Raw genomic sequence first — 27,123 nt, 5'->3', positions numbered from 1 at the left:
GAAAATTTAATAAACAAATTATCTTGCTGCGCCAAAGAAGTAAATTTCGCCCCAGATACAAGCTTCCTCTACTACTTTTTAACCCAAAATAAGGATGAGCTTTTTATATTATGGTCTAGGTTCTTGATAAATTAATGATGAACCGTTGTTTGCGTGATCCACGCCTGTATTTCATGCTTCATAGAAATCGGTTTATCAATTTTCCACTAATACCATGACGTCACAATTAAAGGTTTAATTCTTGAATATAGAATAAATTCCGTCCGTAAAATAACAAAAAAGAACCGAAATATTTAATTAATGACCTCTCTCGGACAAGCAAAAAATCTGGAGGGAAAATAATAAACGACTCAAATATGGGAGTCTCCTTCAATTGTTCCCTTTGGAGTAGAGACTCTTGGGACCTAGAACCCGACGGGGTTCAAGTGTACAGGCGCTAATTAAAGATTTCAGTTGGCGCCAGCTAGATGGGACTGGTGAACCAAGAGATGGTGCTTTTTCGGTCAACGAATAGCTATCGCAATACAGCGAGGAAATGCTGAAAGCGTTAAGGCCCTATCCGAGCACGAAGGCTCGAACACTGAGGCGCGCCGGCCCATAACAACTATTATATATTTTTATTATGTAAATGTAATTTTGTCAATTTTTATGAAATTTCTGCCTTACTTGGCTTCAAATTCATGTTCTATATAAATTTTCCGTCATAAAATGAATTCAAAGTATCAATAATGGCTATGTTTGGATTTTTTGCCACGAGCGAAGTAATTTAAATCGTGTATCGATCTTGAAAGACTTTTCGATAGGTTAGACTTCTTTATATATGTGACATTTGCCCTACTTTAAGAAAATGGATCCACAGGGATTAATTTGTTATAATTTTTTTTTCATTATTTGTAATTATTTTTATGATTACTTTTAAGGTTAATTAAATATAGGTAATAATTGAAACTATTATAGTCACACAACGCCTGTCGTTTGTAGCAATTGATAGTGTTATTTGTAACCAAGGTTTACGTGTATAGTTATAGTTCTATGTAAATTGACAGGAATATGATTATTGTTAGAGATTGCGAGAGGTCGCAAAAAAGCACTAGGGTGAGCTGCAGCCGGAAGCTTTACGAGCTTTAATAAAACAAAAAGCAATATATGGAGGCTCTATAGATTTTCTCACATTTGTTTCACTCTAGATAAGTGTAAAGTGTCTTGTCACATTATTAGTTTCACAGTTATGTCGACATGAAAATAGCGTATAAAATTTAACACCTCTTTTCAAATAGTTTACATAAAACATTACGTATTTCACTACTTTTTGTTTTGCAGCTAAGTTTTATACTTTACTTAGTTTTTGTAGTATATACTAAAATCCTAAAATCACTGCGAAGATGACATACCCTGAAACGCGCTTACAAAATATATCCCGCTTAATATATACAGCGTCTCGACTTTATCCTCTGGGATATCCCGGGGAAGGCTTCCAGCCTGCTTTTTACACGATTGACCAGCACGAGGTCGGAGTCCCTCAGTAGACGCCAAGATCTCGTGGAAGATCCTGTTAACCCCTAGAATTATAACCGTAATCATCAACATGGATTTCCTGTAATGCAATCTCTGAAATACCTTTGACCTCAGAGTAAACTTTCTCTACCTGCTATGTGTGATTGACCACTCGATCGGGTTCTTAGAACTTCCGGAGGCGGGGAACAATTTACCAATTTTTCAAGATTTATCATGTTTGTCTGGGAATTGAACCCATAATCAGGCGATCAGGTCACTTGACACCTATAACGTTTTTTTGTCGATGGCGTATCATCTCTTAGTTAGAGTCCTTCGAAGTTCATCATAATATTATATGAGCTGTCCGTACCGGCTTCGCACAGGTGGTTTTTAAAAAAGATAATTGATATATTGTTTAATATCGTGGAACATTTTTTTCTATCATCAATAGTTTTCGCAGCGCATGCGATGAAAGGTATTTCATTGGCATTTTTTGATACCTTCGGTAACATTATTTTCCTTATTTTTTCTAGCAAATAAAATAGTCTATGTTAATGAGTGGTAATGTAGCATTCAAATGGTTTAAGTATTTTTATAATCGATCCAGTACTTTTTGAGCCATTTCGTTACAAACATACAAACCTTTCCTCTTTATAATATTATTTATACATAGATATTATTTATATGTATACAGATTTTTGATTATAGATTATATGTATATATATATATAATCAAAAATATATCTTTTATTAAACGCATTTGACATTTAATTTGGTAGTTGAGTTTCAGTATTCTTCAAACTTATTAAAAGACAAATTAATATGTAGTACAGTAGTTCACATAACTGGCAACTTTAATTGACGTCTCTGCGTAACCAACAGTTGCTTCAAACCTTTCTTCATTAGTTACAAAGTAAGAACCTTGCGAGAAATAGTAAAATTTGAAAACTAGTTTATCGTTAAGCCTATTTTGTAACGGTGAGCACTAAGTGTGCCAAACGAATTACCTTGAATTCTTGAAGTAGCAAAAACTTGTACATGTCCTGGAATTGCTTACGAAGTTTTATATAAACTATGCAAAAATGTAAACTTTAAAATCATTTTGTTGGTTAAAGTAATATAAAAGGTGTTGTTTTAAACATATGAGATTATCATCATTTATTTTATATCATTATCATGTATGTACGTGTATATGTACATGGCGGTTCTATGTATTTTAAGTATAGTATATCTTACCTAATAACAATTTTTTCAATCATAACTTGAAAAGTCACAGTCCTTATCTGCCTTTTTTATTTTGAAACAATTTCTAAATGCTGATGTTAAAGGCAGAAATGTGCAAATTATATAGTATTCTTAGTTAACTAAAATTTTTAAGGGGGTGTCAATATACTACGCAACCCTACCATGGTGGCAGTCGTAGTCTTTTTTATTCTCAATCGTATAAATATCTCTTTTAATAAAGTCTTCCACATGATGTTTTATAATATTATTTTATAAATATGCAAAATCTATGAAGAATATTTCTATTATATATCTGTCATATTGCACAATGCTTACTTTAATAAATTCAATGGTTAACAATGCTGTTAAATAATAATAAATGCGTTTGAATACATTTATATTTCTACTATATCATTCAGTCCTAGATATTTGTATGCCCATTTTTGGAGGGGCCAAATCGGGCCATTTCTGTCTGCACTGTGACGCTCTACGTACCACCTGCTTTTAAATACATATACATTACAGTTATTAACAAACAAAATAAAATGTTTACAATCAAAAGACACATCATAAAGACTTGAAAAACGTATAATCGAAGAACCCATACTTAATTAAAGCAGTTTGTACGCCAACATTTTTAATAATGAATTATTGATATATCGACATGTTTCCACAGTTATTAATTCTATAACACTTCATAAACTTTTGAAAACAATTTTTATTTTATCTTTAAAAACAATTTTAATAAGTGAATCGTTTTGTGGACAATGTACTATTATGTACCATAGGTAATTCATATGTGAAACTCACGTTTAACAACGCATTTTGCACCTGAAGTTCAATTAGTATTATTATCACCTGTACATCATCTTATGAGCCTTAGCAACTGACTTCGCGATCGAAATATCACATACTTCTGGCGTCCATGACAACTTCATACCACCAACACAGCCTCTACCACGTTTTCTAATGCAGCGTTCAAGTATTACGTCACGCAATTTTTGGATTCTTGGATAGCCCTAACCCCCCGAGGCTAGGCATGACATAATAACTAACTACTGAACTACTTAAAAAATTATCTGACGCAGCCATTTGATCCGAGACTAGGGTCACCACATGATATATTAATATTCGATGACGTGTACCAAATAACTGATCATGAGGTGGTAAAATAGTAGCTCCATTAAATTCTAAGTAAAGCATGACGTGTCCATTAGTTATGGTGTATAAATCTCAAATACTACTTGTGTACACTCAAAGCACTTCGTGTAATGTGATGTCGTCAGTTTTAAACTGTTGACTTGCAGTGACCATGGTTTTTCATGGATGGATCATTTACAAAATAGAAATACCGGACAGGTCTTGTGAATGTTATGATAAAAATTATGATATTATTGACTAAATATCCTATAACCCCTGGATGGTGTACAGCACGTCCATATCTCACTGTGACCCTCTCCTTCGCGTTCTGGCTTCAGCCACGTATTTTACCTCGCTCCAAGTCTTTCCGTCTGTCTTTGCCTCATCTGCATCTGAGAGACGCCAGGTTAGTTGGAACACCCAATCTTCCGCTATTTTGTGGATTCCAAAGTCGACTGCTGGGGAATATAATTGAAATCTCTTCCACGACGACAACGATACAATGTCTCTGCGTAAACAAATTTATGACCGATTTCCATAGTAGCAATTCGCTAAAAATGCCTAAAAATGCGAGAGAAACGATGTTTTTAATCGTTATATTGGTTTTCGCAATTGTATATGTTTTTCAATTCCTTGTTAATTGATAAAACAATCAATCAAACTTGCTTCAAAACAACTTTCTTAGCATAATAGCAAAATAATAGCAGAACACAAATTATATTACCAAAAATAAATCTTGTGAAATCCAACAGAATATACACCCTAACAGTGACAATGTTTCAAGTTGGTATTTTATGTTCATTGGATGTATTTTTAGTGACACTCTTTGTACTTAAACGGTTTTAAGCAAGTCATATACGGAATAAATTATCTACTAAGATAAAGATTATAGATGTATTTAAAATGTCTCTAGAACCTACTTCATTTTTAAACTTAACATTACTCATTGAATTTGTGGACTTAGCAATGGCGGTAGAAAGAGAGATGGAATGTGAGATAAAAGATTTATGGATTAATTACAAATTGTCTTTTTCTTACTATTATTCTACTTTCTGACCGGAATCTTCATTTTTATTAAAATATTGACTTCTTTTAAAACTGTCGCTACAAAAAAGGTGTTATATGACTTAATCATGTAGTCTGTGGATGTCAAATGTCAAAATATATCAGGTGTATTATATGTGGTAGGTGATTGATAAAACCACCCCAAGTGTGATTATGAATATTTCAATGTTTTTGTTTTTATTAATGAATAAGTCAGTAATGTTATTCACTATTCCTATCAGTGATTTAATAAAATTTGTATTATTTTATATTTGCGCGTGAAATCTAAATATATTTATAGTTAATGTCGTAAAATCTCCATTAATCGCGCTATAAAATCGAAATTAATTATATTCATATACAGCTTGACATTAATGTTGCCACTCGCTGTTTTTAATTACCAACATAGTATTTATATGATCAATGAAGTGCCTTTAAACTTTACTGTGTATTCAGGAACGCCTCACGATTTTATTAAAAAAAACTAGCTGTCCCCGCGAACTTAGTTTCTCCTTAATGCCTAGTCTACCTTTTTAGTACATACCAAGATGGAATATTTTGATATGCTACCCCAGAGACTGTTCGGTTTTAGGCTTTGCTGTGATTTTTCTCTATATATAAACCTCAGAGTTCAAGTTATAAGTTTTAACTAACAAATAAAAATAAGGGTTGATCGTAGAGGGTAGATGAAAATTATTGGTTGTATGTGTTAAAATAATTTTTTTTTTGGGTTTCGAGTACCCCTTATTACTTAGAGGTTTGAAAGATACCTACTGAATATGCACAAAAAATTTCATAACAATCGATCGAGCCGTTTCGGAGGAGTATGGAAGTGGTACATGGTGAATGTTTCAAAATTTTTTTTTATATAAAGTAGTTTTAGTGGTAGTAGATTAGTTGAAAACTAATCAAACACAAGTCTTTAACAAATTAGGTATACGTGAATGTATGTACGTGAACGAGGAAAAAAGAGTAGCTGAGAGATGAACCTGAGAGAAATGCCAAAATATATAGCACGCCTCAGTAGAGCGCCATTTTTATATTTTGACGATCTCATAAAATACTTCTCTAGCGTTCTACTAACTTAGTACAGTAGGTAGTATTCTTCCTTACAATCATAATGCTGTTGGCTACCCAAAAAACCTCAACTAGTCCAGAAATCTTTATCAACTCCACCTTACCAGTTAAGCCATAAAATTCAACAATCAATCAGTTATATGTCAAATTGGAGTGAGGTTTGTTTTTATCGTGTTTCTGAATGTTTATCGTAAATTTTTATGTTTATAAATATTTATAAGTTGTCGGATTATATAAATACAAGAATTCACTTTCGATTTTCTTTCTGTTCAAATTAAGTGTCAAATCTTTAACAAACAAGTTTTTATGTAGAACAATTTTGAATGAATGAACAAGAAAAAAAAAATTAATTCAGAGGACTTGTCAAAATATTATACGCTATTTGTGCACTGTCGTTAATTCGTGCATAGTTATGTAAACTATTAATTATGTACCGTATTTAATATTTCTTTAACCTACTAATAATACAAAAAAGAGTGTGTGTACTTATACTTATATACACGCGTTAGAAGTTATACTTCTTAGACGTATGAAAAAAAATTAGCTAAAATGCAGTAGTGATTAACGATAAATATTAAAATTAATCAAAAATATCGCTGGTCCCTGTGGCAGTATAAGTCATCGCATTTGTTTATTTTTATTTCAAGTGATTAAGTATTGTCAGTAGAAAAGTTATTACACTGCAAATGTCTATAGTTTTTGTTACAGGAGACAGACGGGCTCACCTGATGTTAAGTGATGCCCATGGACAATCGCACTGCCAGAAGGCTCGCAAGTGCGCTGCCGGCCTTTTAAGAGTTGGTTAGAGTCTAACCGTTATACCATAAGGTTTAATAAACTTACTTCGACAGCGTTCTAAATGTCTTAGGGTCTGTAACAAAAGAAATTAGAAAATTAGTTATCGCATACATTGTGAGTCCACAATGTCAAGACATTTTCTATCTTTCTATATACTGTCGATTAAACCCAAGGGTTAAATCGACAGTATATAGAAAGATATGATAAGAGAGAAGAAGGAGAAATGGACGAGAATAATAACTGAATGGCAACCACGAGATAGTAAAAGAAACAGAGGCAGACAGACTAGAAGATGGGAGGACGACATCAAAAAAGTGGCGGGCCCAATATGGACGCGCATAGCGAAAAATAGAACAGAGTGGAAATCTTTAGAGGAGGCCTATGTCGAAAGACAAGCTGAAATGTAGAAACGACCGTTTACCGATACCTGATTTATGAAAAGAAAAGAAACTGTTAAAAGTTATAAACGTATTTGTAAGAAAAATTACTGTAAAAATAAGTTCAGCAATAAAGGCTATTTTATTTTATTTTATTTTATTTATTTTATTATATAGAAAGCCATAGAGTTCTGTGGAAACTGTTAGAGAAGGCCTTGCCAAGGTAGAGGCTCTAGCAAGACAGAATACTAGAGATAACTGGAACCTGGAAGAGATCGCTTGTTAGCGATAAGGCCGCCCGTTGCATCCCTTGTAATTTATATATATTGTGTTATTTGTATTTCTTTAGCAACGAAGTGTAAATAAATAAATAAATAACCATTCAAGCCTGCAATTATTAAGCCTACAAAATTAACCTCCTATTTTTATGTAATAGGAGGCAACCGGCAGGAGGCTCACCTGATGTAAAGTGATACCGCCGCCCATGGACACTCACATTGCCAGAAGGCAGAAGTGCGTTGCTGGCCTTTCAATAATGGTACGCCCTTTTCTTGAAGGACCCTAATTCAAATTGGTTCGGAAATATTTCAATGGGCAGCCGCTTCCACATAGTGGTGGTACGCGGCAAAAACTGCCCAAATAAAGTTAATAAAACCGTACAAATAATATTAAAATGTACATGTCTATGTTTAAAACATATCAAATTTTAAAAACTGGTGTAAGATAAAATCTTTAGATAGGATATTGGCACAGTTGAACTGTCATTCATACAAAAGTCTATCCACATACAGCGATCCTACCTACCATAGATAGCTCTTATCGAGAGATGGCTATTACAATCCGTCGATTGGTTATTAATTACACTATTATAAATATTTAAGATGTCAATCTCAGATGGGAATATTGGGCTTGGGCGTTATTGGTTGTGTTAAATGCGCACATCCAGTCCATTGGTGCACAGCCGGGATGAAACCTAGGACCTCAGAGATGAGAGTCGCACGCTGAAGCCATTACCGCTCTTACAATAATTAAACACTCATCAAATTAAATTACGGAACTATGATGGTAATAATTGATTACTGCAGTAATCGATTATAATATCGATTTGCGAGGTCAGTGCTGTTAGTCGATCATTGTCGGTCACGACTTAGATTTGCATAAACAAACAAACGTGATTGTTATATTATGTTGTTTTGTGGATATTTTGTTACGTTTAATGCAACGTTATTAACTGTCTATTGTGAAAGTAAATGTAACCAATTGGTACATATTTATTTCTCACAATGATTATATTAAGAGTTACTAATACGTTAGAACTGCACAATATATACAACGATAATTCTACAATCAAAAATACTATATTAATTATAATTATATATATTATTTAAATAATGCAACGTTATTGTAACTTGCTATTGTAAATAGGAAGTAACGAAAGTAAATGTAACCAATTGGTACATCTTTATTTCTCACAATGATTATATCAAGAATTACTAATACGATAGAACTACACTCTACACCTACAACGATATTCTATACTTCTATATTATATAATAATAATGCTCTTGTGAACTCAGCCAGAGTAGAAATAAATAGGTCTATCCAGAAGTTGTGACTACCGCCTTAGTTTCTTGCTTGCCCGTAGACCCAGTCTCTTCATTATATTCACCCTGTCTTTACATAACCACTCGTTAAAGGAACAAATGCTACAATGCTATTTATATTTTATTTTTGCTCCAAAATATCAAAAACCAGTGGCAGTCACCATATAGCTAATCAACAGCTAATCAAACTCGTTAGGTCTGGGCCTCTATGTAGGAATAAAGAAAATTATTATAGCAAGTAATGAAGGCAGAAAGATTGCTGAAAACATCCATCATAAATCTTTATAAAGGTAATTTTTATTTAGTATGAAAGTATTGACCAATCTCTTTTGAATACAGAGAGCTAATTGGTTAGTGAAGTGGCTATTGAATGGCGAATATTTTCACACGCGTTCCATACATAACAATGAGACATGCGCCTGCGCACCGAAGGTTAGGTCTAAGAATTTATTCTTCGTTCTAATCGTCTGAGTCCTATTGACTTGAAATTGGTACTTGTAATATTCATTATGCGAATAGTGCATATTAAAAACAACACTATTCAAACTTACTATATTTAGACAATACGTCATATGACTGGATTTATAATTTAAATTAATTATGAATTTATCATTTTTTGTTTTTCAGAAGTTAGACGGACCATGCAACATAATAAAACAACACCTTTATACTTTGCTACATTGAAATTACACGCGGACAAAATAGAGTTGGATTCATAATACTCAAGTGGCTGAAAAACAATATAGAGCTTCATAGGAACAACAGAACGAGTAGAAACTTTCAACATGAACTCTTATCAAAGAACAAAATATCAATTATACAAGTATACAAAGGCTATAATTAATAAATAAATAACATATATATTACTAACATAATCTAACCTACTATTAAAATCGATTGTTTGGTTAATATAGCAACCAATTTTACATTGGTTGCTATATTAACAAGGAAATAAAAAGGCTTATTATTATTATTTTATGCACTAAATAATATTCTGAAAAATGATAAAATATTGGTACCATCTGCTCACCGCTAAATTTCCGAACCAATTCTATTTAGGGTCCTTCTACCACGCGTACCAATTATTTATAGGCCGGCATCGCACTGGCGAGCCTTCTGGCAATGAGCCTGTCTGTTTGTTTGTAATTAAAAAAATTTATATTTTGAAATAAAAATAATTATTTCAATTAATTAAGGAATTTAAAATGTTCAATTCAATTCGACGATCGTCAAATGTTTCCAATGCGTTTGTACGAACACGTTTGTAGGTGTATACTTGGTGTATAATAATGCAATATGACCTCCCAGGCTATGAAATAACACAATGCCACTGTTGGCACTTAAGGCTGTGAGTCACGGGTCATTGTATTGACCCACGCACTGAACGAAAAAAGCCCGCTTGAATACCTATGCTCGTGTATGAACGCCATAATAATAATAATTTATTTGCAATACACAAAAATGTTATGGTGGCACAGTCTAAACATTGTGCCACACAAATTTTCTTAAAAGGCAGCACTTTACATCTTACATTATGAATCATATAAATTTATGTTTTAATAAAATATATTATTATTTATTTATTTATTCAATTACAGACCATACATGGCTAAACTCATACTAAAAATAGACTTAAATATATAAGTATATAATATTATAACGTTATCAAATTAATATTAATATGTGTTCACACGTATATATAGAAATGATTCCAGGATACTTTATTTTTTATTTTATAATAATTATTATTATTATTATAAGCCAAGCGCGATATGTTATTACGTAAACATACCTAAGATATTATAAACTTAAAAATTAGTTTTTTAGTTACCGTGAGTGGTGACTCACGTTTCGCAGTTTTCCGCGGAAACCGCGCAATTATTGCTATGGTATGTAGGGCGAGTTGTAATTACTTGGATTGGCGTAACAGCGCACGCGCACTTTACTTGTAAGGAAGTAATTTGATACTAAACATTAGCGCCATCTATTGACTAAAACTGTTGAGATAATTTGATATGTGTTTTCAGAATTCAGTTGAAAATACAAGACGTGAAAAAGTGTTTATTATAAAAATAAAAAATAAAAATCATTTATTTCAGACCAATTAATAAGTCCATATATTGTTATAGTAGTTTAGTAAAACTGTTAGAAAAAATAGTAAAAACATTTAAATATTCAATTCATGTTGCGTTGATTTGAGACACCAGGTACATGGGCATGTATATTAACCCAGTGTCCCAAAACAGCACATTCGGGCTTATTAGCTATAACCATCAGGATATTGTTGGTACTCGCACGAACCCCGCGCATCAGTGAGGCTGTAAAATTTTAGATTTTTACGTTACCTAACGTTACGTTAGATACCTGTCCTATCTATCGGTCTCAAGGTTATACACATGCGTGTGTATAATTTAATGTATGCCATACGTATAAAAAAAATAAAAGTGGGTTAGCCACGTGCGACTCATCTCCAAAGTCGTAGGTTCGATCCCCTGTGCATCAATAGACTTTCTGTGAAGGAAATTGAGAGGAAGCTGGCTTGCCTTAGACCGAAAAAGTCAACGCGTGTCACACAAGTCACACGAGGCCGATCTAGTACTTTTTTTTATAGACCAATGGCAAACGGGCAGGAGGCTCACCTGATGTTAAGTGATACCGCCGCCCATAAACACTTTCGATTCTAGAGGGCTCGCGAGTACGTTGCCGGCCTTTTAAACTTGCGTATAAGATTGACAAATGATCATAAAGCAGATACAGAAATCTGTGGCTCAAACCTGTAATGGCTGTAGAATCGATTTATTTTATACTTATAAAAATATAAAAACTTGCTATTACCAAGCAAAACTCAAACAAAAATATCATTTTTATAACGGTCAATAAAGTTTTACGGCCGAAATAACGTATAATTCCCACATAGCGTGGTACCATAGTATTAACTACCCCAAGATCTCAGGAAGCGAGACCTGATAAGCTCGACCTACTGACCCCTCGTCAAAGAACACACAACTTGACAGACCCTCCCTTTGGCTACAACTCGGAAATGAATTTTGTTAAAAAGAATATATATAATAATATAACGCTCTTCAAGTATTTTATTAATATACCACTTTGTGGAACCAGCTGCCCACTGAAGTATTTCCGAACCAATTCGACTTAGGGTCCTTCAAGAAAAGAGCGTACAAATTCTTGAAAGGCCGGCAATGCAGTCGCGAGCCCTCTCGCATTGAGAGTGTCCATGGGCGGCGGTATCACAACACATCTGATGAGCCTCCTGCCCGTTTGCCCCCTGTTCTATAAAAAAAAATTACAGAACTGGATAGACTTATGCCCACAATCCCTCCTAATGTTAAGTCAGATGCGTCACTGTAAGAAGACAATCTCAATCTCAAATATCAAGTTCAGTAATTATTGTTTAGTAATTTCAAGTATAAACAATAAATTAAGTTAGCTTTGCATTTTAACTTTTGTAAGGTGTTAAACGTTACTCCATTCATGTAATGTTTATAAAATTGTATGTTATATTGATACAAAATAATTAATGCATTCATTATCTATTTTTAAACAATTGATTGTGCGTTTGGTGGCGCCAGATTCGCTAGATTCAAGTGACAGATTTTAATTGTAAGTGGGTGTGTGAATTATGATTCCCGTATTCACAATTCAGAAGCCTTTTCACCTACTTTTCTATAATAAATAATAAAACAAATAGCTAAAATATATTTTATTAAACGTCTTTATTCTTTATTTTATAGTCAAATGTTGTCTTCTTACACAGACTTCGTGTCAATATATTAGATGTTTTGAATTTTTTTAAGATACCGGTTACCGGGTGTATGTTACATATTATAAGTGTTATCTCTTATTGTAATATTCAAATAAAACATTTTAAGATAAGGAAGGCCGTTTTAATTAATCAATACATAAAATCGTTTTGCTTTGATAAATTAGATTTTTTTAACTTAAAGATTTATGTTCGAATAAATTACAAATTTACGTATATTAACTGTGGAATATTAAGATTTTAAGTCCATTACGAGACTCCAACTAAAGACTTATATCAGTATGTCCGTTTAAATCTGTTAGATCTGTAAAATAAAGAATGCCCTTCCACGCTTTGGGCGCAACGAAGATCACGTTTCATGGCTCGAAGCTAATTCCGAGGTTTAAAAATTTATCGTTGACAGAACTTTCTCGCCCGGAGCTTTAAAATACGCCTTAAATCTCGTCGTGTTATTAAATTTAAATATTAACAAGAAGAACTGAGCACACCGTTATTATTGCGCGTTGCTAATAAACAAAAGCCCTCTTCAAGTTTCAAATAGGTATTTAATGTATTTCCTGGCATTTTGCAAATAAGCTACAAACATATCCTTAATATATATAAATTACGAGTGACGTTGTTTGTCCGCTATGAACTCCTAAACTACCACACCGATATCAATCAAATTTGCACACCGTGTGCAGTTTGATCTAACTTAAGAGATAGTTTAGCTTATATCTCAATTTATACCCGCAATATTTAATTTCAAATATTTGTTTATTACTTGATAAAATTTTAACAGATGGCGCTGTGTTCAAAGTACCAACGTTTCAAATAAACTCATAAGCTCTCCTACCGTTTCCCTTGAATAGTTTACTACTATGTAATATAACAAAAACCTCAGCCACAGCAACGCTTGGCCGAGTCTGCTACTATAATATATATATTCTTCTGTTAAGGTGACAGTACACATTCTAATATAACTGTTGTGATAAACTAAAATTAATTTATACTAATGGTGCTATAACCTTGTAGGTCTATCTGATTTCTGGATAAATTCAATTTAAAACACACCATGTACTTTCTGGGTCTAAGGCATGCTGATTTCATCACGATGGTGGCGGCACCATACGAGCGTTATATGAGCACACTAAGCAAGTCCATTAGTGCACATGCGAGAATCGAACCTATTAGAGATGAGAGACGCAACGAACAACACAACATCATGGAATAACTATCTTAGTTTAATGTCATCAACGCGTTGGACTATCCAGAACATGCGGTGGAGGTTAACTTAATCAGTGCAGCAGGAAAAACTCTAAAAGGCAACAATTGCCAAACATCGTAAAGTATATCACATCTGCCCCGTCTTATACTACTACTACAAAGCTGACGACCGCTCTGTCAAGAGCGTACCAGATAAGAAGTTTGGGAGAGCTTGATGTCAAAACGCTAAACTCAGAAAGGTTCGGAGTTAGTAAAAGCCTTAGTTTTCATTATCTGTAAGAAGTATTAGATTAGATTTAATAAATTGTAGTATAATTATAATATTACGTGATGTTAAGTTTTTGGAGTCGCCATCTCAAATAGAGCCATCGCTCTCTAGCAGATAACAAGTTCGCTAAACAACTTTCACCTTCAAAACAAAGAGCCTCTGTAATTGCCATACAACACCGACTCACTCCGCCCACACAATATTTTTAACCATAATCACACAGGAAACAAAGATTTAAGTTAGTATGAAATTCCGTTGTTTATTATGGCGATATTAAAGGAGGGAATATATTTACGTATCCCCTGAAATCAAAAGCTGCAAAGTAAGACTGGACCCACACCAGAATCTTTACTATTTAGAAACTGGGTGAGCAATAACCACAAAAACAATCTAAAAAACAAAAACGGGTAGTTCCTACAAGGGCCGTTACAGAGGGGGCGGATCTATTTTAGGGATTTCTGTGGGTGCAACCTAGGGCCCCGTAGATAGCCTGGATAGATAGATGGATACTTTATTTTTAAATAAATGAGATTAAAAAAAAATCCAATCATAAGATTGCATCCCTGAGATCAATCAACTCATGTGCGATGCGCGTCTTTCGAATGAACGGGGTCATCTCCTTCGGTCGGAGTATTTTTTCGCGTGTTCGTCAATTACGGGGTTTTTTCCCGTAATTGCTCAGAGCCCCACAAATTTACTATCCGCCCATGGTTAGGCCTCAACGGCATACTTGTTACACTTTAAACCTCCGCAGCACACACTACATAGGAGATGGGCTATCTTCTTCTATTTACTCCGTGTCATCTACATTTGTCCTAGGTACTTTCTCCAGATAAGCAAATATTGTGCGATATATTGCATTTGATCCAGTGTCCCATATGAAACTGTGGGAACATGTTTGGGAACACTTTGACGGCATTTTCCTCATCAGTTCAAATTACGGGTGCTAGCATACTCCCACCTAGGTATATCATTTATCGATTTTGATCTCAAATACGCATAAAATTTAAAAACTCTCATGATTCCAAGTGGGTCAGTAATAAAAACATTTACGACATATTTAATATTTTTACTTTGATCCTTTATCGAAAATTGAAACATAACAGTAACATTATTTATATTACAGCTTCACTGAGCCTTAAAATATCATAAAATACATCGTTTTGAGAAATCAAAATCTTATTTCATTCTCTACAACACTCTGCAAATAAAAATATCAGGAGGAAGTAAAAAAAATTGCGCTACCGGCGATATTTATTGCGCCCTGCTATGCAGTGATTGTTTGTGACTATTGAATGATTAGTGATTGTTGTACGATGATGATCTAAAATAAGTTTCCTTACCATCTTTGCCTGTATCGTATTTATTAATTTAGTAATCCTACAGCTAACATAAATTATTTATTTATTTATTTATTCACACTTCGTTGCTAGAAAGAAACACAAATAACACAATACAAATAGATTACAAGGGATGCAACGGCCTTATCGCTAACAAGCGATCTCTTCCAGGCAATCCTAGTAAGAAAGGAAAACAATAAATAAAAAAATGATGAGTGCAAGAAGTGAATAACCAGAAGTTATATAAAAACAAAATATATTTATATTAATCTATAGAACCTTAATTTAGAGAAAATAAAAAAAAACAAAATATTAAATTATATATAATTACAAACAAATACACTGAAAATATAGTCAAAGATGGAATACATGATACATTTTACTAGAAAAAGATTTAGAAAAGGGAACAAACAAACAAAAAGCATTTAATACATTTAACTACTTGAGATTTAATTTATTCAACTAAGCCTAAATTGGTTGTGTTGTGTGATTGTGTAATAGTGTGGGTATGTACGTGATGGTGTGTATGTGGGGTGTGCTCATGTTTGTATGGACAAATATTAAATGTTAGTAGAAAAATCTATTACGTCGCGGTATTTTAAAGGGGTGAATTCACGATATACCATAAGTCAAATAATTTTACAAAACGTACACAGCTATTGTTATTAATTAAAAGTGACTGTAAATTATCACAGGTCAATAGCCTTAGCAAAAACACTAGTTCATCACCTGTCTATATCCATAAACGATGGTCAGACAATACAATTAGTTTTTGTACCTACTCATTTTAAGATTCTTGTTATGCATTATTATTCAAATCAAGGGTGCATGCATTAATTTCTTTTTATTTATTTATACGATCTAAAACAATGTGTATGCCTAAGTAAACAAAAAAAAATGTGACACTACTTTAACACATATACACATGAATTATGTTAGAACATAGTAATATATCAAAGGAAAACATTCAAACAAACACAAAATAAAAATTCAAAATTCAATCAATCAAACTCAAATTAATTATAAATAAAACTAAAAAGATAAAAAATAAAATAATAATAATAACTGAAACTATGTATGTAATTTTATCTGTAACTGTCAGTTTCTCAGGTCCTTATGCTACGTTTTACTAATCACTTTTTGAAAATTGTATCACAACACGTCCTTCTAAACTACGCTACTGAGCTGTGGAATTGGCTGCCTCACTAACTTCTTTTAAAACTCTTCTTACTAAACATTCCTTAACCATGTTCTAAAAACGATTGGAGGAAACCTTTGACACCTGCAAAAGTACAATCTACGAAAAATAAAGAAAATACTGTCATGTCCGAAATGAGGCTATTATTATTTAAAAAAACCATGTCCTATCCTACTTAATCGTGACTTTTGTAATTCTTGTATTTCTTTTACTCTTGTATTAAATCGCAATTCATAAATCTATAAGTTTAGCTTTTTAGTTTTTTTTATTACTTATTTAATTTAAGATTAAGGTTGTAAATTTTTCTTTGTAAGATGCACTTCTTGTACCTTACAATTCATTTTTTTATTTTTTTTTCTTACTACAGTGGCCGCTTGTTAGCGATACGGCAGCCCCACTTCTGTTTTTTTCTATAAATGTAACGAAATCTAAATAAATAAAAAATATTTTCTATTAGTTTAATATATTTGTAAACAAATGAATAAACATTCCTAAACCATTACGAAGCTTCCCGTGTTCACAAATTTTGTACCGTAATTGGCAGATGGTCTATAGTAATTGTGTAAGCGAGTTGTCACAGTAAATGTCATGTGCATCAGAAGCGAGAAAACTTTTTACTTACATCCAAATGTCAAATTTATTTAATTGATTTTATACTTACATGTTATATTTGTGACAATACTTAATATTTTTTTAACAGTCCAAAGAGATCCTTTGAACTGTTAAACCTAATAGGTACTAGAGATTAAGAAACACAAGTTTTAGTAAGACAAACTAACAGCAAATTATTTTTATATAATATGTTCTATAGATACTTTCATTATAAATTACTAGTGGTCTATCCCAGTTTTCAATGTTAACGATTTTCAGAAATAAATATCATACTCAATAATATGATGTAGTAATAGAAATCATGTAGCATGATATCATAAAATTTAAATTGGTAGAGTTTTGTTTGATTTGAAAAAAAAAATTTTTTTTAATATTATTTAACATATATTAATTTATAAGTTATTATTAATTCGACTATTGCATTAATTTTAAGAGTGGAATTGGAATTATCTCGTCAGGCAATCATCTAAATAGTTGCCTATTCTCAACACGGCGGTAGAATTTCTAATTGAATTAAACGATACTTTACGAGAATTCTCTGATTCTCTCTTGTCAACATAAATATCCTACAAACTTTGATGCTTGATTCTATTCAGGGTAAAAGAAAGATATATGGAGTTTATCTTCTAAAGTAAGGACACGATAATTTTACATTAATATACAAACAGCAAGCAAACTAGAAATGTTAAGTAAATGTTAAATGTAACATTTTGAGATGACTAGATTTATAGCCAAACGGACACTCAATAAGTAATGAAGGTATATTTTAAGTCCACATTTTATACCATAAAAATGGTACGATGTCCCAATATTCCTGATGGGTCAAACTTATGACTATGTTTGGTACTAGATTTATTTTATAGGCAAGTAGATGATTAAACATCTAATACACGTTATCGTTAAATGTTTTCGCAAAAGTAAATTGGGTAGCATTTAAGTATTCTTAACGAATTGCTGGACGGGAATTGAATTACGCGTCATTGTTAATATAATTTTCGACCTTCCGGTACTCTACACCTCATAATCTTAACGATTAGGTATAAAGAGTCACTTAGGTATAAAGCTCATGGAACGTTGTCCTTTTGGCTACACAAATATGTTGCGATGCGGTGCGTTACATGGGGGAGGGAAGATCAAGAATATTCTTTTTGTTTGTTTGTTTCTTTTATGAATCTTTTTGATGTAAAATGTCTCATGTATTCCATCTTTGGCTATATTTTCAGTATATTTGTTTGTAATTATACATAATTTATGTTAGCTGTAGGAGTACTAAATAAATTCAAAAATTGCGTTACGTAATTTTTAAACGCTCCCTTGGATCATATTCCAACTTATGTTTCTTTTTCATACTTTGATTGAACAGCTATTATAAAAACGTCACCAAATTATACAGTTCAAACAAACAATTGTTATAGTAACTTCTGTTTCAAACTGAGGAAATCGTCAGCACAGGCCATATGGTTAACAATAAAACATATTCCATGAATTCATCTGTCACGCATTGTCCATGTCAATGCCACTCACGAATTCTCGTCACCGTTCCGAATGCCTTCATTACGCGGATGATACGATTAATTTCAAATACATTGCTTACTTTAGGACGTTCTAATAATAACCTTATATTTGAGTTATCGTTTCCACACACTGTGTATGTTACCTTTAAATAATCAAATCGCTAACACAGCTTATGTAAAGGAAAATATAGGAAGCCAGTGAAAAAAATTCATACCTACGTTAAGAGTCGAGATTAAGCGCATCCTAATGGAAGTCTTTGTTCTTAATATAGAACAAGCAGTGTATTGTATACATACACGAAACAACACTGTAATATAAGTGTTAGATATTTTCGTAAATACAATCGCGTACAATTCGTAAAATCATCAATTTTCATTGTATTCGAAATGAAGGAATTAGTTCGGAGATTGTACGTGGATCAAATCACGATTGAATTTATAGCAGATTCCGTGGTAATATACTGCAAAACTTTATTGATACTGTATAGTCAACTAATATTATTATAATAAATTTGTCGGAGTAATTAATATATGTTTTTGTCACTGCTAATGTTATTTTCGAAAACATACGAAGAGTTATTTTATTTTTTATAACCTACACACATACACCTTACACGTCAATTTCAACTGTACCTAAAATCTGATAATAGTAAGGATACTAGAAAAAAAATATATATGCAAAATTACCACCCAGTTCTTTGGAATAGTTCTGCAAAACAAAACCTATAATATCTATTAACCCCAGTTATATCGATACTATTATTATTCATAATATCCATGGGCGAGCCGAGGCGAAATTGCTTGCGAGACCCTTTCTTTCAATTTTGTATGCCTCCTTCAGATATATGCAGTTCCATTTCAATAAATACAGTCATTACATAATTGAATGAACAATTTGTATTACTTATCTAAGAAATAATTAAATGTTACATAGCCAATCATTAACCCTAAGAAAAGACATCAACGCGCTGCGCGTGGGAGTCTGTTACAATAGACATTGAGATTCAATAGAAAACTGTACATTCTCTTAATATTCTTTAAGATTAATTACTTTTATTTGGTACATAGTGAAATTTGCTATTAAAATCGTTCTATATACATTTTTAATTGTGTTTAAGTCGATATGAAATTGTGTACATATATATCATTACTATTAAATTATATATTGTTTTAATGATTTTTTCTCTTCTTTAAAATATTAAAAGAAATATGCAAATAAAGTATAGTATTGAAAAAAATAATCTCTTATTTGAAATGTAAAACAAAGTAGTAAAAGTGACTATAATATGAAAAATAAGGCAGTATTTCTCCTAATTAATTTCTAAACCAGTTTGTCGACAAATGAACTTGAATGAAAACCACTCGTATTTGTAATTGATCGTATTATTTTGTCTAGAAATATTATCATTTTTTACATTAACTTTCGATACATTTTTTATAAAACAGGGGGCTTACTGGCAGTAGGCTCACCTGATTTTAAATTATTAGGTTTTCATTAAAATTACGACTAGTACTTAAAACGACCCCTTGAATCCTCCCAAAAAGACCTCACCTCAATGTCAATTACGCCATCTACTCTACTATTATAACAATAACTTTAATTTATATTACAAATCCTATAGCAACACGAGTTATGCAATTTTTGACATTTACTTAACTGACCCGATGAATTTCGTCTCTTAAGGTTAATAAAATCAAATAACCATTGTAAATAAAGGCAAGTACCAATTTATACGAAATCTTCATTGTCGGCTAACCAAGCTTTTGCAAGCAATAAGTTGAGGAAAAAAAACACAAATTTTTTTATTTTGAAATTTAAAGAATCAGTAATTACCTTCAGGCCTGAGGACATAGGTTCGATCCCCGACTGTGCACCAATGGACTTTTTTTTCATGTTTGCGTTAATAATAAGACAAGATGGTTCTTCACTCCGGGCCACCGCTTGCTATACGGTGCAAATTTGGCCGCACATGCATCAATCGATTCATCATCGACAAATCACTCTTGGTGCAGATTGAATGCTTGGTGTTGAGTAGAGTTGTGTGATCTTTCTGCATCTACCGCATTTATCATGGAGAGTGTTCAGAGAAGTTGTTCGGACTAATCTGCAGCTGAGTTATAATGTGGGACGTCTAGGCAGAATACAAAATACTATCCGCACCTTAACGTCCGTCGTTCCACAACTCAGCATTTCTTAACTACCATTCATACACACACACACACACACAATATATAAAAATAATCACAACGATAAGCTTGTTAATAAATGAAATTAAGTCTTTTCGTAACATGCCAGGTATTTAATCTAGGATTGAAATGTTTTGCAACCATATTTCAACTACAGCTATTTACTTCAATTAAACGTCATATGTCGGCTGGCTTATTAAACAATCTGACTGCAACCGCTTTTGAGTAGATTAAGTTAATATTAGCGACATTTAATTATGTTAACAAATAATTCATAACAGACTTCAAAGGTAGCCGTAGGTTTTTTTATAGAACAGGGGGCAAACGGGCAGGAGGCTCACCTGATGTTAAGTGATACCGCCGCCCATAGACACTAGTGCCTAGTCTCGATGCTAGAGGGCTCGCGAGTGTGTTGCCGGCCTTTTACGAATTTGTACGCTCTTTTCTTGAAGGACCCTAAGTCGTAATATAGCAGAAATTTAAAGAGGGTGTAAGGAAATATATTATTTTCATTTAACATCGAAAGATCGCATACAAAGTCTATACCAATTTTCAAGTAATATAAGTACACATATCTCCACATCTCAAACTAATGTATAAAATCAAAACATGACCCCAATCAAACTCGACTTATGTGAGCTTAATATTTATTTATTCAAAGACATGTTTTATTGAGTAATTTATTCTGATATCAAAGCATTCAGTTATCTAATTAATATTTAATACTTTTGGCAGTAAATAATAGTCTCTTTTTCTCAAATTGTGTTTAATCTGTGATGGAGAGAGTTGGCTGTCACCACAGCAACTTGATAAACAATGTTTTATATTTTGAAAGTTATTAAATAACTTACTACTTAGCTAGAGGCTTAATAGTGCGACTCGCATCTCTGAGGTCATAGGTTCGATCCCCGGCTGTGCACCAATGGACTTTCTATGTGCGCAATTAACATTTACCGGAATGGCGATGGAAACATCGTGAGGAAACCGGCTTGCGTTTGACTCAAAAAGTCGACAGCGTCCGGCACAGAAGGCTGATCACCTACTTGCCTATTAGATAAATAAATGATCATGAAACAGATACAGGTCTGAGGCCCAAACCTAAAAAGGTAGCGCCACTGTTTTTTTTTCACTACTTAGCTAAGGAACATACATATTAAAAAGATACGATTTTATTACATTGCAATACGTTTTTAATAGTACACTTCGTAGTCATAAAAAATCGTGATACTATATAATTTTTTTTTAATTGTATAGATCTTCTCCTAGATAGAAGCTCCTAATAGAAGGAGGAACCTGTCGTATGAGGCATCGTGGCAGATTTTTTTACATTTCTTTATAACTGTTGGAGTATCGTTGTTATATATTAATGCTGTCAACTAGTTTCACTGACACAATAAAACATGTAAAAACAGTAGAGTTTTTCTCAATATATGTTAGAAATGTTCATGATATTTTAAGGGAGTAGTTAAAATCGTTAAGTTTTACGTAGGTATATTTAGATAAATTTTTCAAGACTGTTATGACATCTTCCCTAACTTTTAGGAGTGATAATAACAAAATATTCAATAGGCAATCAATAATCAGCAATAAATATTGTTAACCTAAGAAATAATAATGATCATTAAAAACTGAGAAATAAAAAACAGTAAAAAATTAGTAAAAACACATTTTAATAATAAAATACATGAATACTTTTTAAGCGTTAAACTAATTAAAACACCCAAGAGTGTTTAATAAAAAAACAATTATATAAAACGACCGTATGCCTTTATTTTACGAGATATAAAATAATAAAACCATTAAAACAACCAAGAAATTTAATGTCAATATTAGTATGCAGTTGGGTTTTTTGTTATAAATTATTTCGACGTGTTTTTTAAGGTTTTTGTCCAAATTCAGTAATTTTACGATACAGGTAGAACAATTTATATCCACTTGTTAAGGAATACCTACTTTTGTGGTATGTGAAATGTGCATTTATATATTCTTTACGATAATACATTAGAATATTGAATTAACACTTGGGAAATATAGCGTTTTCTAAATATTTTTTAATTTGTTGTGTAAGATTTGTTTCTTTGCTGAGTTTCTTGCCCGTTCTTCTTGCTGAGTTTTAGATATTGTTTTTATTAGAATCATATATGCTACACACAGTTTAAACGAAGAAAATCATGATATGAATTCTCATGTTAAATATAAAATACAGCCTCAATTTTGTTCTCCTTGGACAAAAGAGACTCTTAGGCCGTGGTGTGTAGTAGTAGTGGTGTAAGTGCAGAGGCGCAAATTAAAGATTCTTAGTTGGCGCCTAGTAGATAGTATTGGTGACCCCAATGCTGGTCACTCAACGAATAAATATCACAATACAGCAAATAAATGCTGCGTTAAAAGTACACTAGGACCAAACTTATAAAATTTGTATATTTATTTTATTTATATTTAATTACTTTTTTTATTGCTAGGTAGAGTTAAGAAAATCGTACAGTTTATAAGTAAATGTTATATAATGTTCGGATTGTTATGATTAGGCTTTAGTAAACGATTACACCACAATGTACAACATATATAGCAGAGATGATCGCAAAAAATGAAGTAAAGGCCAGAATGACATTGGTCGACAGTAAAACAACTAAATTAATTTTAACCTTGTCACGACATAACCAGCGTTATTATATTTAATTATGTATGTAGTAAGGAATTTATATCTTTGTTCGAAAACTGATTCCAACATTTTGTTATATTGACTTTTTGTCTACAGTTGATAGTGTGTTTCCAATGACATGACACAGCATACGTTGGTGGTTTGATACTACAAGTTTGAACGTTATAGCTTGTAAATAAAAATAATTCAATCAGAGGCACTACAACATATTAAGGTCGTCCGGGCTGATCTTTTCTGTATCTGTTTCATGATAAATCTAAAAGGCAAGCAGATCACCTGTGCCGCACTCACTCCGTCGTCTTTTTGGGTCTACTGCAAGCTGGCTTCTCGCGATGTTTTTCTTCACAGTAAATGTTAAATGAAACTCTATTGGTGCACAGCATTAAATGACCTCAGAAATGAGAGATGCAGACTGAAATCACTAGGCCAATACTACTCTTATGGCTTATATCAAAATATTTTAAGACGACCTAAATGTCTGTGAAATTTAATAGAAATTTCTATAGTTTTATTTACTATACATAACTATATATTATTTGTTAATAAATCGTTTGTCTTAACCTACATAGTAATAATAACTTAAAATGGAGAAATATTAAATGTATAACTTAGTAACTCTAATGAAATATTTCATGCCATAAGTTTCCTTTAATTTGAGGATAATAATATTTAATCATTTCTACATCAATCAATTAATGTATTGTCTAATCCCCCACAATTCGTTGTCTTAATGATGGTTACAGAACCCACTATTCGTAGGTGTTAAGTTTAATTGTGATTTATAATCCTAATTTACTAGATAGTAATCAAATTGGGTATCAAAAACCGAAATACCTAATTGAAAAACATTTGTACACATCTGTAATTATTAAAATGTTGTATTTTTTGTAATATTTTGGTAATCATATAAATACATTAATTATATAGGTAAATCCCCTGTCCATGACGCAAGCAATACAGAGAAAAATACTGTAAAATTAAATATAACAAAACAATATATTTAATTTAACAGATGATACTAAGTAGAGAAAAGGGCGGTCTTACTTCTAAGACCAATTTACTATAGACTATAGAATTATATAAAATACTGATATTTTATTTATTTTATTTTATTTTTTTTATATAAGTATTCCTACAGCTAATCATTAAACAATATCCAAACAATTACATTACACACAAAAGCCAAAACGGAATACACATATAAACAGATAAACAGAAACATAAAGCACAGTTTTACAAAGCAGAGTTGTAAGATTGAATGATTGGTAGATCAAAACATATATTATTATATATATCATTTTGAAATACGATTTTTTATCTCCTAGATATTATAATCGAAATATGACATAAAAAAACTTACGAGAAAAATCCTTGAATCCACAGTACACTAATCACAAACACAATCACGACACAACACTACGTACTTCGGATAATCTAAAGGTGCGTACGCGCAGCCTTCCCCCACGCTAGTTCGTAGGTGACTGGCGCACTGACACCTGTCCGCTGTCATCCTGCCGTATAAACAATAGCAATAAATCAAATATTGTTTTATCGGATTTTTAAATAAAATACGTTTATTTTGGAACATAAGATCATCTAGGTATCACTTATTCCACGTCAATCAATTCGAACTTGTAGGCATCCCTACTCATCGGCAAAGAAGACAGAGGGCTTAAGCAATATAAGTTTTAAAATTGAGCATAAGTTATCTATATAACCAGCATAAAAACAATGTCCTAAAGATGTATCAAAATTAATCAAAACTTGCTCAGCCAATTTAATTAACATAATATATTAGTTTTGGTTTAAATAGAAATCAAGATTCTCAAATAACTTAATTTAGCTCAATTATTATTTCTAAACTTTAAGTAAGTATTATACAAGAGCATTTAACAATTCATTGGTAAAACTGTCAAATTTTCTTTATGTTCTACATTGGCCTTTATTCCACCAAAAGATCACTCAGTCCTAAATCATTCATTCAGAAATTCATTCCTAATAAATACAATTAAAAACTAAAACAATTTTGATATTATCCCAAAAAACGGAATACCACTGCAAAAAGATAAAAATCTTTAAACCGTAAAATTATTCATGCATGTTAGTGGAAAACAAACCATATTTATCGATTACAGTGTTTGCAGTGCAAAATCTCGATGATTTCACTTTCGCAAGAGAGCTTATAGGGTAAAAGTATGTATTTAACAGAGCGTCCATACTCTACTGAATGAGGAAATTGCGTGAAAAACCCAGATGTCAATTTTCATGTTTCAACTGTTTCGTATTCTAGTGTCTTGTTCATTCAACGCTTGTTTGGATTGACTATACAACACCATATGTCGCGATGTGAAGCATCTGTTATCACAAGCCATCAATTACTATTTAATCATCGCTTTTAATAGACGCTAAAGGGGCTTTAACTTTCCACTGCTATATGTCCGTGGTCAGTTTCAAGAATTTTTCATTTTATTCACATAATTAATCAGATATTAATAAGTTTTTAAATATTTAATATTTATAGATCTGAGGAAGAAATTTAAACTATTTTATTTGACAGAAGATCATTTACATACTTAAAATGTACTCTTTATGTTAATTAAATCATGTTAACAAATCAATCAAATGTTAACATTATCAAGACAGAAATCTATAATTTAATGAAAAAGTATGTTAAGGAATACATTCGATTTTTTTAACTGAAATTTAAATCGATTCGTTTATTGTTCTACGCACTTTCTAATACATTTAATTATTTATTTATTACAGAAATACATACATTATTCTTACAGACTATGCCAATAAGATAACGCCAAGAAACATTAAATAAAATATAATAAAGTAAATATAAATACTTTAATTAAAAATAAGTTAAAATTTTAATATTGATTTTTAAGTGCACCAATTCGTTACAAAATCTAAATTTAAACTCTTTTTCATTCGTTTTCCTTTTCTATGCAATAAAGCAACTGCTAATGAATGAACGAAGATCCAGTATAATCAGTGTAGGTGTCATAATCTCCGATAATCTTGGGGTGAACGCACTGATTCAATCGCTGACTCACTAAACGGTACCTCACTACTGAGCTGTCATTAGATGTAAAATAATAGAGCATTGTCTTTTGAAACGCGGGAGTTATGAATTGTGTTTTATTTGAAATAGGAACGGTATTTTTGACAGTTGATGAAATTTTTTAAATTATAAATAAACTGTGGTCGAGAGTATTTTATCGTTTAATTTGTTTTATATTCTGTGTCCCTTATAAGCTCTCAATATAATTAAGTAGGGAAACTGTATTTCTCTTTTCTTTTGTCACAAAAAATCTTGTCCGTAAAAAAGAAACCTACAGTCTCTAGGAAAAAAGAAAAACGACAGAGCTTTCGAAACTGAATCAATTATTACTTTGCCAATGGACCGTTATTATATATTATTGGTTATATTTATCTCTAAATAGATAGGAGAGGGAAGAGGGCTGTTTGGAGAGCATTCAAGGCATCTCGGCATGTAGCTGGGACTATTTCTTCTTTCTTTTTTAAGAGGCAAACACGGCACATTGAGTTTGGAGCTTACAGCCGTAGACACCTGGAGGACACACCAGGA

At 32.1% G+C, this 27,123-nt stretch overlaps 1 protein-coding gene across 2 annotated transcripts in view; it reads right to left on the bottom strand.

The window, feature by feature from the left end:
• LOC110994039 (ras association domain-containing protein 10) overlaps nt 1-24,994 on the bottom strand; it is an 89,159-nt gene extending 64,165 nt beyond the window's left edge. For both annotated transcript variants that reach the window (XM_022260517.2, XM_022260518.2), the window contains exons 1-2: nt 24,886-24,994; nt 6,822-6,849 (exon numbers count right to left, since the gene is read on the bottom strand). The gene's annotated coding sequence lies outside the window, so the exon portion shown is untranslated. The remainder of the gene's footprint in view (nt 1-6,821; nt 6,850-24,885) is intronic.
• Nucleotides 24,995-27,123: the final 2,129 nt, after the last annotated feature.

This window comes from Pieris rapae, chromosome 16 (assembly GCF_905147795.1).
Source record: "Pieris rapae chromosome 16, ilPieRapa1.1, whole genome shotgun sequence".
Classification (NCBI taxonomy): Eukaryota; Metazoa; Arthropoda; class Insecta; order Lepidoptera; family Pieridae; genus Pieris; species Pieris rapae.
Note: the sequence above shows the minus strand (reverse complement) of the source record. Positions and strands in the feature narration are given on the sequence as shown.